Below are 18,525 nucleotides of genomic sequence, written 5' to 3'. Positions count from 1 at the left end.
GTGAAGCTTCAGTCAGAACAAGGAGCATGACAGCAGCCTGAAATTGCACTCTACAGTGGATAGAATTGGGAATATGGCTACACTGATTGCTATCCTGATGAAATGGAACTTTTTAATACCCGTCCTCCAGAATTTCTAAGCAGAGCTTCTAAGCCTCTTAGTCTATGCCTCAGAATTTTCATAAATAATTTCAAAGGCCAGGGCAAAAAATGACTGTAACACCTTACATCTCACTAAAACACTTAGATGTAAACAGAATCTCTAAACTGTTATGCAAAAAGACTCTTAAATGATCCTTTTTTTTTGTTGCTGCTATCATTGCTATCATTCTTCTTTGACTTCAGTGAATCTTTTGCTATTAGGTCCTTCTTTTCCTGCTAATATAATACAAGAAAACCACTCATTATAATGAAGACTGAAAATTCATACACCCAGCTTTAGGCATCAGCATCCATATACATATACTTAAATTGGAATCAGAGTTAAGTGGCATGGACATCCTGACATGTTCCATCATGAAATAAAAAAGTTCTGTTTCAATTAATACAGCACAATAAAAGCAGGTATCTTTCTGTGCAAATACTTAGCTCTCACTTTTAATAGTTTTCTCAATTTGCAGGAGGAGAGTTTAGTTTTCAAGATGAAAAGACTTGACATGGTTTCCAGAACTTCAGGCCTCTTCCCTTTTGTTTTGAAGTCAATGGTAATTGCACTTCTGAGACCCTGGGAAAAATTACCTTTTAATGCAGACTAAAAGTAACATCACATACTGGTTGCATAAAATTCAGTGCTATAAAATGTACATGAAGGTGCAGTGTTACATTAGGACATACATGTATATATACTAATTTAAGCAGTCTGCATTGTAATTCGGATTATTGTCCTGATCTGTATGACTTTCAGATGTTCTTCATTTCTTACTTTAGTATTTGAAAAAACAAACCAACTGTTTATTGAACAGAGCTAGAAGAATTTATTAAAGGTAAGCATTAAACACTGTGAGACACTTCATGGTGCTGGCAGAAATAGAAGCATTTTTCCCTTTCCACTCCTAAGGTCTTTGGTCCTTGCAAGCTTTCCAGAAATGATGTATGAAGCAACAGAAACAGGACCTTTGGGCTTCTCTGCTGGAGTAGCAAGGCCAGAAGCTTCCGGAAAAAGTAAAGCAACTTACCTCTGCAGTTTTCTGCATTTCAATAGTCTCTCTCCCTCCTCAACAAGTTTAACTAGTTAGTTGATTTTTCAAGCTTTGGTGTGATTTTGCATTTGGTTTGTTGGGTTTTTTTTAAGTTTTGACACTTAAGATTTTTCTTAATGGCTTTGGAACATACTTTGTGAACTTTACTATGTATGGACATATCATGTGATACAGAATATAAACCATGTGTTGGGTAAATCACTTAAATAACCATTTACTAATACTAAGATCTTGACTACTCTTTCTGTGTGTCTCCTCAATAAAGTACAGACTACAGAGTCATAAAAAATCTGTGATCTTTATTAGCTAAAATACGTCTTACGGTAGATGGAAAAATGAAATAAAACAAACCAAAGGTGGTTAGATCATGCTACTTATGGTATCAGAATTGCATTAAAGCATAGAACATCACATATATTGAGAGATAATACTTTACTGAAATTCATTAAAGGAATTTATCCCAGTCTTGTTATACAAACAAACTTTTCTCATGTGTATAGTCAAAATTCTCATATATGCTAGTCAAAAGAGGTGAATTTGGTCTGAGTGTAGAGGTATAGATACTTGTTTACTCCTGTAAGGCATATGATGATGAGACAGCTAGAGTCAACTGTCAGATTAATCAGAATAACCAGTCAACTGGATCCAAATTTAGAGAAGTTATTTCCTGCAAAATGTAGATGATAATTTTGAAGATTTTTTTCCCTGGAATTTCACTTCTACTGCTGACTCATACAATATTTTACTAAAAAGTTCAAATGTGATGAGATACCTAGGTTACTGGCCAGCTCAAAGGATTGGGTTCCTCAGACCAAGAAGGTGCCAGACTAGTGCTCTTTACCACAAAGTCTGTGTGACATTTGTTGGAAGGTTTTTTTGTCTGCGTGTTTTGAAATGCTCAGGTTTTTCACAGCCCTGTTTACTGCAGATAAATTCATGTTCATGCTCTTTTTTTCATTTAGTGTATTTCTCTAGCCAGTATTCTCAGGTCATTTTTCATATCCAGACAGTATAACCTATTATGCATTTTAACTGGGGTAAGATTACAATTCACATAGTTAAACTGTAATTTATTTGATATAAATAGTTTTTACTCCTATAGCTCTACAAGTGATTTAGGTAAAAGGAAAAGGTAATGCTGGAAGGTAATCTGCAGTATAACAAAAACATTCTGTGTCTTTAGTCATCAGTCTTTAGCTTTGTTATAGTTGCTTGACCAGTGTAAATTCTGTATGATCAGAAGGAATATCTCATGTTTGATAACTTTTAAGACCTTGGGTCTGTCTGGATTCAATATGCAAGTTTGTGCCCTTACATTTCTTATGAAGCTCCTTATTTTCTACGTAAATAGCACAACAAGCATATGTAATGGAGAGATTATTATTGTAGGATCATAAGATGATTCAGGTTGGAAGGGACTTCAAGAGGTCTCTAGTCCAACAGCTGACTCAAAGCAAGGCCAGCTCTGGAGTTAGAACCAGTTCTAATGGGTTTGGTCCAGTCAGGAGTCCAAAGAGGGAGCCTGTGCAGAAGTCATCCTGCAAGAAAATTCAGTCTCTTTCTAATGCTGAAGATCGTAGTTACTGAATATGAAAATCAAATTTCCAAATAGATACTACAAATAACTGTTCTGTTTGCAGATCAATGTATTAGGTCACTTCTGCCGTGCTTTTTAGAACAGCCATTTATGTGCACTTATAAAACCGCCTGCATTTTTGCAGTATCTAACTGCTTAGCGTGGCACGTCCTTCCAGGTGTACACTGCCTGCCATATGAAGTGTGGTAGTTAGTGGAGTATGACTCCAGCTGTAAGTTTTATTCTTAGATGATTCCTTTCTTCTCCTCAAACTCTTTTTTTCTGCTTCTATTAAAAAAAACCCAAGAATTTAGCGCAATTATTTAACTATAAAGCTGCTGTATATTTGCCCCTGGCTTAAAATAAAGGGAAGAATCTGTTTATGTAATAATTTTGGAAGGGCTTTAAAGAGATATTATTTACCTCAAAAATAAAGAATTGTCTCAAATGAGAAATAATACGCAGGAAATTCAGCTTCACTGACAATACAGCAAGTTTTTTTGTAAAGCATACAAATTAAAGTAATGTTAAACTCCCTGCCTGGCAAAGACAGTTTCTTTCTTAGGAAATTCATGACCATGACCTGTTTTATTAAAAATGGCTAAAAGCAGGAGAAGATTTTTCAACATTTTTTACTTCAGAATGTTATTTTGATTAGATGTGATGTTTTTCCTGCTCAATACCACTGCCTTTCAAAGGAGTCTGTGGAAACAGGAGTGTGAAATTCTGCGCTTCATGTGAAAGTATGACTGACAAGTGTTGAGGTTCGTATGGTTCGGGGCAGCCCTTCCTCAGGATACTGTCTGCTCTTTTGTAGAACTAGAAAATAGACGAAACAGAGGAGATGAAGCTGGGAAGGAAGAGGCTGACTTTGAGTGACAGAGAAGTTGGCTGGCTGATGTGCAAGTGTCAATGTCTCTGGGATGAGCTTTCCAGTTTCAGGCCTGAGGGAAGGAGTGGGTGGAGAGCGCCTGTGAAACTGAGATTTCTGCTCCCGGGTTCACATGAAGAAATCCCAAACAACTCAGTATTTAATAACCTGCTAGGTACTTTACCAGGCAGTGTAAACACCTGTGATTGCATTTTCAAAAATCAAGTCTGGTGATGTCCAAGTAGCTGCTGTTCCTTGGCCCTGTTCTGACATGGGTTGTTGGTCTTGAGCCAGAGAAATGCAGGCTGTACCTTATCTTACTGTTGCTGGATTCACAAGCTAAATCAGTTTCTGATCACTGGATGTATTTTGATTATCTCTTTCATTGTTAAATACTAAGTATAGCTTTTGTAGTCACTCTTTGGAATTGAATTCATACTGATGGCTGTCTTCCCAGGTAAAAGGGTGAGGCCATGGGTTAAGTTTAACTTGCAGTACTCTTTAAGAGAATGCATGAATGTTGACTGTCAGCTTTACAACAAGCATATTGATTTGGCTCACGTAGTAGTACAAGGAGTCTTTTCTTCTTGTTTTATTTTTTTGTGACATCAGGATTTTCTCTGTTCATAATGAGAACATCCAGGGGAAATAACCAGATGAAACAAAGCTACCACTCTAGCTGGGTCCTGGTGATTCCAAGCCAGAATATGGATTATTGACCACAGTATAACAGGTCTAGAAGAAGGGCACCTTTTAAAACCTCTCTTTTTCTAGATCTTCTTACTGGCCATTACCAGCTTTGTTCCTTTTTATATCCTGTCCCACAATTTGTTGGAAAGGAAGCATAAGAGTATAACATCCTAGAGTAATTTTTTTTCATTGTTTAAAAGAATTTGATGAGCATTTATCATTTTTACAATGACTTTATTTCAACAGCATGGCACATTTGGGAAGACCTTGCCTGCAGTCCCCAAAATGTCAGCCCCTGCAGAGGTCTACTTATTGGAACCTGTCTGGAAATAAAGGCCACAGGGATACAATGATAAAATAGTTTTTGTTACAGCGTTAGAAAATGTCCCAAGAAGTTAAATATTTTTTTGTACTTTTATGAGAATTCTCTAGCAGCTTGCAAAGTGCATAGTTCTGTGGCAGCATGATGTTCAGTTCATGTCTATGTGCATATAATTCAAACAGCTTTAAAATTTCCTTTTGTCACCTTTCATTTAGAAGGATGTACCAGAAGTAAATAGTATGGAGAAATTTTCACTTGACAGCTAGTGAGGCCATCTTCAGGAAGGATACCCTGAAAACTATCCTCTTATTGAAACTTCCAAAAACTTCTGAATGGCTGGAAAACTTCCAAAAGTCCTTTCAGTGTTTGTGTGTTTCCCTGTTATTTTTGGCATCATGCAATTCCATAATGCATACATTTTGTTTCCATTTTCTGCCTGATAGCTCCAACATTTTATACTTGGTGGGCTAATCAAACAAATAACATTGTTCACTACTGGGAAGAGATTAATCTGTTATGTGTCTGGTTCTCTCCCCACTCTAAATAATGCAGGTTTTTTTCTTTGCAAAAATGTACCAGATAAGGAGCAAACCAAAATGTTGGCTTGAGAAATATTATTAGTAGAATGGGTCCATGGTACCAGTGATTCAGTCATCTGTCAGCCTGATAAATGGATTAGTGTAAGAGGTGTTCCAGTGGGGAAATGCAACCCATAGGGCTTCCAGCTAATTATATTTAAGTTGTTTAGTACTGCTGGGAAGCAGCATCCAGGCAATTACTGAAAGCTTTGATGCAGTGTGCACTATTAGAGTGTGTGTTCAGAAACTCATTACCCTTTCGTGCTTGTGTTGGATGGATTCTAGGAAGCTGACATGAAACAGAGAGCAGGAATCAATAACTAGAAAGGCATTTTAGTTAGCTTCTGATCCATTTCCTGATTCAGCAGCTTCTAGCCTAGAGTCTTTCATACAATTGCTGTAATGTAAGAGGAAAATGTGACTTAAGTATATTAATTACCATATGTACGCATCTGGTTAGAGTGATGTGGAGCTGAAGTTCCACCCAAGATGAAGTTACAAAAGGTCCTTTGGGGACAAGCCGCTCCGCAGATCCCCTGTGGCATGTCCAAAGTGCCTGCCATCTCTGTTCCTAGTAAGTTGATTGTAGTCATTTCCCCTAAAGCCTGACCTTGCAATGGTTATTTATGCCTCTCCAACATCAAGATTATATTACCGCAGTGCCCATCGTATCCCACCTTCAGAATTTCCTGGAAACTACAGCTAATCCAAAATGAAGCTGATGACACTGGCTACATGTATTAAACCTTGTTTAAGAAAATTGTACTAGCTCTGGCTTTGCCGCAGGCTGCAATTCACATTACTGATGCACCTCAAGAAAACTGTAGACACTTTGCATGGTCCAAATGTGGGAAACAACAAAAATCCTTTCACGTACTGCTCTGCAGTTGGGTACCTCCAAGGTGTGCATGCTGAAAGCAATGCTCTATTTGCACAACCAGGAGCCAAAGACTTGGAAGTTCATTTATTAGGTTAGAATGACATCTACTCAGGGCAAAAGTTATGTGAATTAAACTGAATTGTGTGGTTTTCTTTTTAAGCTTGCATTACTTTTAAATCAGTCAATGCTGACTGTTATGGCAATGCAGAGGAGACTACATGTCATCTTTTCTGTTTCTTCTATGCTTTCACCTGAGGTAGAGCTAAATAGACAAATGAGAGGATTATACTTCAATGCTTCTGAAGGGGATAATTCTCTCCCACCTACCTGCAGTATCACAGGTTTAATAATTAAGCACTTTTCTTTACATTTCCATCACAACGGTCCTAGACATGCTGTGCTTTTTGTTTCATGTTGTATAAAGTTCAGCAGAAATCTCATGAGTTACTGTCAAGAGAGACTTTTTTTTTTTTTAATCTGGACTTGTTAATTAGAAAAATAGAATTAGGTTTGCCTGAGGGTCGGTAAAATAAATGTGGTATTTGATATGTGTATATCTTTGTGATAAAAAATTATCAGAATTGCTGTGTTGTAGGCCGCAGCACCCATGAATCCGTGTACTGTAAAAAATCCTCTTACAGTGCTAAGTATTTTCAGTATTGGTACCTGCCTTGGTTACTGACAGCTAAGCTTTCTATAAATTCATTATTATTGCTGAAAGCACTGGCCTATCAAATAATGGTAGATAGATCATGTATCTCCTGTCTCCGAAACTATTATGCGTGATAGAAAGAATATATACTACACTGAAATACACAGCTGAAGCAGAGAAAAGCTAAAGCTATTGAAGCATCTGTGCAGGCAAAGCATTGACTGTGGTAAATGATTTTGAGAGTCAATGCTGTAACTGTGGCTTCCAGTCCGGCTCTAAGACTGGTTGTATTGAGTTACTGTTTGGGATGCTAAGAGTTAATTTATCTCTGGAGAAGCCTGCATAAAAGGGGTGGCACAATATAGTCAAATTAACAAGACAGTGCTTCTGAAATTCTTAATTTCATGATGTCCACTAGCTTTGAGAGAGTTACTTAAGATGAAACATAAAAAGAATTTCCACTTGCTGTTTTGGGTTCCTTCGAGACACTTGCTTCAAAGTGTCAGCCCAGGCTTTGTGAGTTGCACCTGAAAGACGGCCGTATTCTGGGGGGAGGGTCTCAAGTCTAGGTATTTTAAGTTTTTCTGGGAAGACAGGGGTTATTTCTGAGGTTTTTTTGTTGCTTTGGCTCAGATTTACCATGGGAAAACTTTTTGCACTAGTACTATAATGAATATTTATTTCAAAGTTGGCTCTGATTTCTGTCTCATGATTTTGTTTCCTTCATCAAATCTGAGCATTTGTCTATGGTAGATTTAAAAATTAAAAACTCTCCTAACTTCCTTTAGAGGAGGTGGCTATGGGGGAAAGATAGATACGTAAGTATCTAGAGAGGAAATTCTTTACGATAGCAAGCCATTAGTGTTTATTTACTCTATAAGACCTTAGTGCAAATGCATTAATATGAAGGCATTGTGTGGGTTTTTTTGAACAGAGATTGCAGTTCCAGTGCATAGGTACTCTGTGGAAACACAATAGAGAAACCTAGCACGTTGTGTTGTGTTGGAAATGGTGGTCCTGGTTTTGGCTAGATGTTACTGCAGCGTTATCCATGCTCCTTGTACGAACTAATTGCTGGTCATGCCCCAGGGGTAGCCACAGCTGTGGTTATACTGCTGTGATTATAGAAAACGTTAATCCCTAAAGAAGCTAAAAACCCAGCACATCAGCAGAAGTTGGAATGTTCTCTTCACTGATTCGTGTACTTTTTAGGAATTGCTTTAGAAAATACATTTTAGGTTATTTTTTGCAGAAGGGTGGCGTAATTATTGATGTCCTATTGGAATCTTCCATATAGTCCTCGTTTACTATGAGTATAATCCCTGAGGGGTTGTTTGAAAATATTAAAGCTGTTTATCAATTTGAAAGAAAGCAAAATATTCATGTTGTGTACTAGATATCCTGCATTTCTTTCCCAGAGATACAGTGAAATCTCTCAAAAATGCTTCTGTAGTTCAATGTCTGTTGAAGATGGCCTATTTATCATTACACTCTGCTGTGCCTTTAAAAGTCAGAAAGGAGGGGGATAATAAATTAGTCACCCAATTAATGTTTTTTTTATTATGGAACAGCATTAAGAGAAATGTGATGAAACAGAATAGTAATGTCCTGGTTTGTTTTCTCCTCACCTGTGTTGTTTGTGAAAAGAAATAAAATTATTAAGGTGAAACTATGCAGAAATAGTATTTAAACATAAATCTGACTGGAAAAATATTTCAGTATCTAATCTATTTAGAGGAATTTAGTAAGATTTACAAAAACATCTTTCTAAATGATGTGACTAATTACTCCGAATTTAAATCAAAAGTAAATCTACTGTACTATTTAGGTGCTCTTACCCCTAGCTGCCTGCACAGCTGATCATTTCAAATGCCTCCTAGAAATCTGGCCCCCACTTTCAGTTTCCTAAAGTCATGCAGGTGCAAAAGGAGATCTACATATAAAGCAGTGGATAAATGCAGTATTTCATCTATGGCCTACTAAGGGCCGCACCAAATTCAGGCCCCCTTTAAGCAAATGTCACGTTACTGACTTCTCAGTGTAAACGGCACTGAAACCGAGCTTGTACTCTGCCGTGTCCTGTCAGGCAGCTGCTCTCTGACTGGCGCTGTGGGGACAGGGGTGAAAGGCAACATTAGTATTCTTCGGTTAAATTTGCACTTCAGATATAAGCAGTGGTTTTTGTATTAACTGCCTGTGTGTGGGTTGGTGTCAGAGTGTTCCACAGTTTTGCTTCACGCAGGTTGTGTCTGGTGGAGTATCTGAGAGAGAAGGAGATTGATGGACTTACTTACGTTGTTTGACTTCTGTGTTTTCAAAAGTAGTGCATCATCCAAAGTTAAACCGTGTGTACCAGATTTACAATTAGTGAAAAGGAATGAAATGTTTTAACTAGTATTTTTGGTTGATATTTAAACATGGTTAAATTTCCTGGCAGCTTAGCAGCCCAGGGCATAGCAACGGCATTAACACTAGCTAAATTGACACTTCCAATATCTTTCATTATCTTTGCTTAAGGGACAAAATTTTTAAGGCTGCTAAATATGAGAGCAGTTCAGTGTAATGTCCAGGCCATTTCTTGTTCTTATTTACTTTTCTTCTCCCACTCTTCATTTTGTGAGAAGCCCATGTTACTTGTGTGTCCAGAGTAAGGCTGCTGTTGCAGGGAGAGAGCTGGAAACCTGGTGTTGCGGTGCCACGGCAACACCTGCATTTTAGCTGAGGTGGAGAACTGCTTGTCAGACCCCCTGAAATACCCCCGTAGGAAGCTTTTTCTGCCCAGAGAGCTTTACTGCCCACAGGGATGGGACTGGCAAGTAGCTGATAACACAAAGCACTGTTACTAATTGCTCCTGTGGAGTGGAGGCACAGATGCAGAGAGCAGCATTCATATTGGCTGCCTTTGGTTGTCTTACTGATGCCCCGAATGACCCTTGTGAAGAGGACTCCTGCTATCAGTCTCCTGTGACTGAGTTCTTTCAGCTTGTGGAGGAAAGAATAGGCTTCCAAAGTCAGAATATTATTTGCAGCAGCATTTAGTCTGCCTGTCTCTGGAAGGATGGTTGTAATCCTCTTGACTCCACATATGGCCTGAATCACACCCCCTCTCTCACTATATGTGTATGTGTCTCTAAGTATGTGCTAGCACCAGCAGTTTAGGGTGCTCGGTGCTCATCACCATCCAGGGCTTTAGCTACAAAGCTAGACAATAGTTTCAGATCATAATATACTTAATTTGTGACCAGGAAGGGATGACTGCATCACCTGATCTCCCTTTTTCTGTGTTGCAAACTTCGCCTATCTGTATGAAACCCAGTATGACTACAGGATAACTTGCATTTTCACAAAAATTCATCATCTAGAAAAGTACAAATGGAGAATCTCTGCACTCTCCTTTTGATAGCTGTGCTAATGGTTAGTCACAGGTGATGAAAAGCACATGTTTTATTTCTCATTTGAATTTGGCATCAGCTTCCAGATGCTGATTTGTTTTATGTATACCCTTTTTTGCTAGATTAACAAGCCAGTTGGTACTTGGTATTTTCTCCCTATGAAAGCACTTAGGTGTTGTAATCAGGTCATCTGTCTTTTTTTGGTTTTTTGTAATTAAACTATGCAAGTTGAACTCTCCAAGTATTTCGTACTAAAGTATTTTCTACAACACTCTAATCACTTTTGCAGCTGTATTCTGATCTCTGGTGGAGTTTTTTCTTTGCAATTTATTTCTAAATTGTGGAGACCTTAATCCTGTTTTAAGTAGTGATAGGTTGTAATGTTAATATTACCAATGAAACTTTAAATATAGAAGTTTAAAAAACATTTTCTGTCTTTGCATACTGTTTATTTCAAAGCTTATATTAGCACTTATTTCTGTATGAAACTAGATATTAAGAAACTCTTTTATTGTTGAGTAAAGCATGATGGGTAGCGGCATCTGCTAGCATGACAAATTATTACAACTATCCACATGTATGCTCTCACCCAATCATAACAGAAATCTGTGTAACTTTTTAGTGTCACTGACACTTACAGGTAATAAAATAAAGAAATCATATCTTTTAATCTAATTTGTCTCTTTCCCCTTACCTCATTCTTGGAAATCATTTATTTACTTGGTTCTAGTCCTCACACAAAAAAATTTTTCGGTAGAGAGACAGAATGAACGTTTTTACTGAAAATGTCTAGCAAGGTAACCAAAGCCAGTCTTACTATGGGTTTCAGTTAGCTCTTGCAGCCTGTGTTACCAGTTACCAGTGCTGCTTATACTGCTACCTTCTGCCTGCTCTGTAGCAATGGCCTTTAAATGATCCCATCACTGATAAAAGCTGTTAGTGATCCAGTACATAAGATTTGTAAACAAAAGAAATGAAAACATGGCCCAACCAATTTATGAGTATAATTATGAGAGAAGGAATCAATACAATTTCTTCAATAACAATACTTCCATCTACAGTGCTACAATATGAGTATCTGGTATTCTGTGGTGTCCTTTAAACTCCATGAATCTTGCAGAAGCCTTCATCACAGATGAGCCAGTTATTTTCCTCGTATTTGTCATCAGAGCAGCCTCAGTATGTGTTAGTTACTGTTGCATAGCGTAATGTCAGCATATTGAATAGAGATAATTTTAATATAATAATACTCTTAACAATTTTCCCATAAGACATGGAGAAGTTGTAACTGAAAAATCCTCTAATTGTTGCTTGGATTTTCAGATTTTATATTTGCACAGTTATGCTTCTTGAGTATATTATATTTTGCATAAACATACTCCACAGAAAAATGAGATGGGAGACAATTCGAAAATAAGATGACAACAGCCATCTCAGAATGCCATCTGGGAATTAGATAATTATATAGGTAGCCAGGTAGATGGAGATTTATATGTATTCAGTAGACAAACTCAGAAAAACTACAGACTTCCAGCTGATCTATTGTTAATACTTTGTGATGCTTAAATAGTCATTTCCTCTCCCTTGTATAGTCATTCACCTCTGATTAGAATAGGTATAACTCTTTCTCAGGTGACTAGTTGTATTTGGTTAGATGGTGTACTTGTCTCACAGTGATGTAAATGAGAACATGTAGTACTGCAGATTGAGAATTAGAGCTGGATTTATGAAAGCTTCTCATGATGATGTGTTTAAATATGTTATTTATTAAATTGATTATATCATAAAATGATCCTTAATGTATAGTTTTAAAAGCTATTAGACATTTGAGTGGAGGAGTATAATTAATTTTAAAAGTCTCCAATGAGTATCTCATTTCACTTTACAGCATTTAATTATTAGATTATATAGACAAAAACTGAGCATAAGACTTAAGGCTTGAAATGCAGTAGTAGGAAACTAGACAAGATACATGGCGGTTGAATGGCAGAGGAAATAGGAAATAAGGCTTTATTCATCATGCTCGATGGCAGGCATGGAAAAGTCTGCAAATAGGTTTATTACTGCAGAAGAATGTCAGGCTATCTTTCATGTTTGATTTTCATAAATGCTTTCCTTTAGACTTCCCCCAAAAACATACAGGAAGGTAATTTCTTTGGCCTACTTACTTCTTTTTGCACAGAAGTGACGCTCAATCAGTTCCCACTGGAAGCTTTCTCAGGGAGCACTTCTGTGTGTCCCCCCTGCTGTTTGAGGCAGCGCGCTGGCATTTCAGTCCTGTGCTCAGCGGCAGTTCTGGATGAATTGCTTGCTGATGTTATACTTGACCAAAGAGGCTGAAAATTGTTGAACGAAGCTCAAGGTATTAGGATTCTTCCAGGTTCCTGAAAAAGTGCACAGCTTTGCAAAGCGCTCGAGTGATGTGAGTGGCTGGGGCTTGCCCTTGCCTCTCTAATTCCTTCTGTGACGGGTGTTGAGTTTTTTCCCCTTATGGTTCTGCCACAGCTTCTAACTTGGGAGCTAGTACCTTGACAAATGCCAAAAGCAAAAGGAGTCAAGTGCTTGTGTTTTGATGAGGTGATGGAAATTGGCTTGATGGGTACCTCTGTCTCTCATTGCAGCCCTCTCAGCTGTCAGATGCAGTGATCTCCATGGTAACTCAAACCCCCAGACTCTTGACAGCAGCCTGCGAGGAGCAGCATTCAGCAGCTCAAGGGTCTCACGACCAGGTAAGCCAAAAGTAATCACCAAACAAAAGCTTATCTTGGGTATGCAGTTTCCTATCCAACTGCCTTTCAGGTTTTTCCCTGCTGAAGTCACACATGCAGTTAGTTCCTATGCATATACAGATGATATACTTCTACCGGTGCTGTCATGTAAGGCTATGGCAGTCCAGCTGTCTCAGATAGAGACGTTTGACAAAAAGTCTACATTTATTCAGGGTTGTTTTTTAAGCTACAGATTGAAGAGCCACCATGTAGCAAAGCAAAGAAGTCCTGTACCATTCTTTTAAGTGGCTTTCGTGTTCAGTAATTGTTGTGGTATGAAGTAAATCCAAAACACATCAGTGGTAAGATCTGTTTTGCCAGCGTACCTACACCGCTGTCAGTACTGCCCAGTGACTAACGTTAGGCCTGAGCTCTCTTACCTTCCTGGAATGGACCAGAAACTATTCCTGTGTTCTTATAACATTCATAGGTACCCTGCAGCCTTTTCAAGTTGTTGCTGTGCTCTTTTCACACAACTTTCTAAATCCCTCACTGTGCTAATAACAGCATGTGGGGCATTCTGGTTAACGTCTTAAGGAGGTACAGAATTCTTCCCCTTTTCTGTGAATTATGGAGAAAACATCAAGAAAAACCAAGATCTTTGTCATATTGGGTAAACAGTGCAGGAGCTGTACAGCTGTATTCGCTATTCCAGTAGCACTAATGCTGTGAACAGAAGTATGCACTTACATATGTGGGGGCTTTATTACTCCTTGTTGACAGAAGGTTTCACTGGCATTTGTGGTGAATTGTTTCTGTACTGTGAAGATTGTATTTATTTTGTAAGTCCTTGGTTTCTATGCACTGTTTCTGGGTATTGCCTGCTGTACTGGGTCTGGCTGAGCCGGAATTGGTTTTCCCCTGTAGCAGCCCTCATGGTGCTGTGTTTTATGTTGGGAGCTGGCAGGGTGTTGATAGCACACTGGTGTTGTGGCTACTGCTGAGTAGTGCTTACACAGAACCAAGGCTCTTTCTGACATTTCCCCCCCTCAGTGGGACGGGGTGGGCAAGATCTTGGTAGGGGACACAACCAGGACAGCTGACCCGAACTGACCAAAGGGATATTCCAGACCATATGACGTCTGCTCAGTATAAAGCTGGGAAAAAGGAAGAAGGGGGTGGGGTCACCCTTGGTCCTCCGAGGCAACCACTACGCGTATTGGAGCCCTGCTTCCTGAGAAGGCCCGACATCGCCTGTCAATGGGAAGTAGAGAATAAATCTGTTTTCTTTTTTTGCTTCCGCATGCGGACCTTTGCTTCGCTTTGCTTTATATTAAAACTGCTTTTGTTTTACCCACAATGGTTGGTTGTTTTTTTCCTATCTTATTTTCTTTCCCCTCTTTGCCCTGTTGAGAAAAAAGGGGGAAAGGGGGGGAAGTGATAGAGCAACCTGGTGGGTACCTGGCATTTAGCCAAGGTCAAACCACCACACCTGCATTCTTCCTTTCTTTCTTGCTGCATAAGCCCACTTGGCTGTAATACACCATCCCCATCTGACAAAGCAATCCATATTACTCTGAGTAATCACTCAGCTACCTTTATTAACCAATCTGACATTTTTTCTGCTGTAACTGCTATCAACAATATTTACTTTTGTATCATTGATGATACTCCTAGATAATGTTGAGCTAGTACTGCATGATTTTATTGGAGTAATGTAGCGCACTCTTCTTCAATTATTGTTTCCTGTTAATAGCTGTTGATATTATATCTATATCTTAATCACATTTGATGATACTAATTGCTTACTCGGAATGTTGTGTGGCTGTAAGCTAAATGCTGTTCAAAAGTCTGCATGTTTCATTTATGGAGTAACTTCTATTGACCACAGTTTGTAACTTTATCAGATAATTAAATCAAACTTTCTGTTTTACTGACCAAGTTTCTATAAAATAGCATTGACTGGCATCAGTTTTATTCTTGTTATTTCCCAGTGAATTTACCCTTTATCTGTTTGCTGGTTGTTTTGCCTGAGATTAATAATGACTTAGAGTTCTATAATTACTGAGATCATACCGCTTACCATCTTCAAATATTGGCAGAAAATGCCAGCAGTCTTACTGAATTTCTCTGGTGTTCCAAAATGTATTGAAAATTAGCATCGTTGAAATGATACTCTCACAAACACTTTTAGGACTCTAAGGCCCAAATTATCTGGGTGTGCTAATTTAAAGTTGTCTTTTAACATTCATTTTGGTTACTAATGGCCTCCTTATCTGTAAAAATGCTTTTTTTTCTACTTATGGAGAAGAAAATATATGTTGTTGTTTGGGTTTTTTTGCATAGCATGTTTGTATTCTTTTAAAACATGAATCAGAAGTTGGAGACCCTCTGCTTTCTTGTCTGATTTCTTTAGCCCAAAATTTCCTGTTTGAATTAATCTCTACCTGAGTTTTATTTTGTTAATGTGTAATGTAATTACACATGTAATGTAATTTTCAATATAATTACACCCTTAACCCAGAATTCGAGTGTGATTTTTTTTGCCACAGGTTGCCTTTTTTGGACTGTTTAATAGTGGCCTTTGGTCCCTGGTGGCAGTGGGGTAGGAAGAGTCCTTCCACATTTACATGTCTGTACTTTCTCCCAAATGCAGATTTTTCCTCTAGTTTACTGGGCAATGAACTTCCATGCTTGTGATTAACTAAACTTTACATATTAAATGTGCAGGCCCAGAGTGTAATTATGCTTTTGATATTTGTAGTATCCTAGGAATAAAATTTAGAAGCATCTGGTGTGTTACTACTGACTGCGTGGCATTTCTGGCTTACATCTCTCAGATGGACGTCCTTTGTAGTTCTTTTCATGTTTTACAAATGCATACTTAAGGAGCAGATCATCCAGTTTTCTGATATGGTTTGATGGTTTGCTTTATCTCACACTACAAACAGTATATCCTGGGATCTGCTAGCATATTATCTGTATGAATTCAAGATCTTGTCCCCCTGGGCTTATCAGTAATTCTGAGAGATAATGGTGCCAATAATGTAGAGTACAATCTTCTATTTCTTTTTCTCTGGCTCTCTTTTCCTGAAAAGTTAGAAGTATTGATTTTAATGTGTTAATAGTGGAGATCTCACCAACAGTTTAAAGTGGTAGCAACTACACAAAACATCTTCTCCTAAACAAGACTTATGGCCTCTCTTGCATGTTTACTTGTCCTCTGATTCTTCTCTCCACTCAGGTGTCCATATTTAGGGTTACACTTACATTGCATCTGTTTCTGTAACACCTCCCAGTTCACTTGAGAAGCTTTTTGCCTGCCTTAGGTTGTCCTTATCCAAAGCGAGTAATCACATGTTGGTGAGATGAAGCATATTCCCTAAATAGGGCTCCTTCTTGCTGTGGATGTGAATTGCTGTTCCAAAGGCCAGAACCTTTCACCAGATACATAGACAATAATTGATCATCAATCTTTTTACCCTCTGTCGCTCTGAAGATCAGGCAGATCTCCAGGATCTTTTTCACATTTTGCTTCTGAAACATGCAGCTGGTCTTAACGCTAGCCAGAGATTTTGTAATGGGGAGTGACAGTACATGCTTTAGCACTTTCCCATCTCATAGTAACACTGGGACTCTTCTCTCCATGAAGGAATGTCTCTTAACAATTCTAGGGTGAAGACAGAGCCAATACAGGTAGAAAATGTCAGATTTTGAAGAAAGAAGCTCTAGGAAAATTAAATGACATTAAATGTTGAAGAAACTCCTTGTTGGATTTTGGAAAGTTGTTAGGAACAGTGGTGCAAATCTGCTCAGGCAGTTCTGTAACGATCACTTAGCTGCACCAGTCAGAGGAAACCCAAAAGCAGAGAAAAATGTTAGGATTTTACAAAGTTAGTAACCATTTTTAGTGGATCTTCCCTTGTGCCTGGGAATGGACCACAGAAATTTCTTCAGTCCTGTGTTTTACTAGTTTAGTTGCGTGAGCTAGAGCAACAATTTTTACATGATGAATGTCAGACCACTTTTGTATTTTCTACTAGGTTAGGTAGGCACCAAAATTATTTCTCTAACTTACTAGTGGCTTTTGAAAATGATGGCCAAAATTGCTATCAAGACTAATATGTTTTAACAAAATATGATCATGATAATTTTGTCCCATGTATTTTTACTGTGATCATTGTTTATTATTCATAAGATGGGGGTAACAAGTACACGAGGCTGACTATATCAAGATCATGTGTGATATGTTGTATGAATGCATAGGGAGTTATAGTATCTTGAGTGGAAGACCTTAGAGTGTAAAAAGCAAGATGAAACAGAGATGAAGCAAAATTAGATGTGGAAACATGAAGAGTTCAGGGAGTTCAGTTAGAAACGGTAGAATTATGCACATGATACCTAGGAAGAAAGAGATCACCCTTTACTAGATTGATGTTAATTGTATGAATTAGTTGCTTTGAATTTAAGGACAAGATGGATAGAATGTAAGTGAAAGATATTTCAAACATAATAGCTGATATGCTGAACAGGTTTCTGTTGTTCAAGGAGCTTGGGATGGGTGCAGTTTGAGAATGTCACAAATGAAATGTGATAGTGCAAGTTGTGACTATTTTCAGTAGAAGTGCACAGGCACAGATTAACATAAGAAAATATTCAATATTCTTTTAAAAAAATATTTCCAGAGTAGTATTTTTCAGAAACATTTCAGAAGCATTCATTTGGTGTGATTGAGAAGAAAGTTTTCATTATATATAGGTCAGCATTAAGACGGTTGATTTTGATGAAATGTGTGTCTTCGTTTTACATAAGAACAACATTGCATTTTACATAAGGAAAGGAAAAGAAACTATCATCAAAGAGTTGGCTTGCAAATGGATGAGTTTGAAAAGTATTACAATATACTTGCACATACTTGTTCCTTAACAATTTTATAATTTTTTACAATCAGTGATTTGTAATGGTTTGTTTTAATTTATTTAGAACTTTATCAGTGGTATTGCACAGGCAAATCAAGAAGCTGTCTGTATGGTAACAACAGATTCTGTTGACACTAGATCCCACCAAATCATTTTGTTGGTCAGTTAGATTTATGAACTAGAAAAATAAACTACTTCTAAACAAGATCCTTTATACTATAATTCTTGGTTTTAGTTAATAAGCTCTGTATTGATTTTGATTTCTAAAATTGTTTTTCAAGTATTGTCAACAAATAATATGGCACCTGTGGGCCTACACATAAACTATTCCCTTTGACTACTCAGCATTCGTTATTCATAGTGTGTGGTTATTTTTAAAAGTCACATGACATTGTGTCTGTTCACTGAAAAATAGTTAACTGTTGTCATAATATTTTTTAATATAGGCATATTTTAAAATAGCATATAAATAAACATTTTTTAAATTTGCAGCTGTTTCAAGGCTAAAGCAGAGTTTTATCTTTATATTCCGTGATACTTCTCTTGCTACATAGTGAATCATAGTTAACTGAACTCTGGTTTTATTCATGAAATAGTATTTAATCTGTATTTTTTGACCTTTCAGCCAAGTCAGAAGAAAGTATATCTAGCTAGAACATGAACTTGTCTATTAGGTAGCAATTTTTATGCCTTTACATTGTGCTGGAGAGACAAGGAAGCTACTATTCCAGACATGGTC

General features: G+C 37.7%; 1 protein-coding gene across 11 annotated transcripts in view; it reads left to right on the top strand.

Moving 5' to 3' along the window:
• The window catches only part of TBL1X (transducin beta like 1 X-linked), a 201,189-nt gene that overhangs the window by 93,845 nt on the left and 88,819 nt on the right, over positions 1-18,525 (top strand). For 7 of the 11 annotated variants that reach the window (XM_074858851.1, XM_074858842.1, XM_074858853.1 and 4 more), the window contains one exon: positions 12,781-12,888. The exons of 1 other annotated variant lie outside the window; for it this stretch is intronic. The gene's annotated coding sequence lies outside the window, so the exon portion shown is untranslated. Of the gene's footprint in view, positions 1-1,056; positions 1,161-12,780; positions 12,889-18,525 lie in introns of all 11 variants that reach the window. 3 more of the 11 variants (XM_074858845.1, XM_074858849.1, XM_074858850.1) reach the window with 1 other exon arrangement.

This window comes from Strix uralensis, chromosome 2 (genome assembly GCF_047716275.1).
Source record: "Strix uralensis isolate ZFMK-TIS-50842 chromosome 2, bStrUra1, whole genome shotgun sequence".
Classification (NCBI taxonomy): domain Eukaryota; kingdom Metazoa; phylum Chordata; class Aves; order Strigiformes; family Strigidae; genus Strix; species Strix uralensis.
Note: the sequence above shows the minus strand (reverse complement) of the source record. Positions and strands in the feature narration are given on the sequence as shown.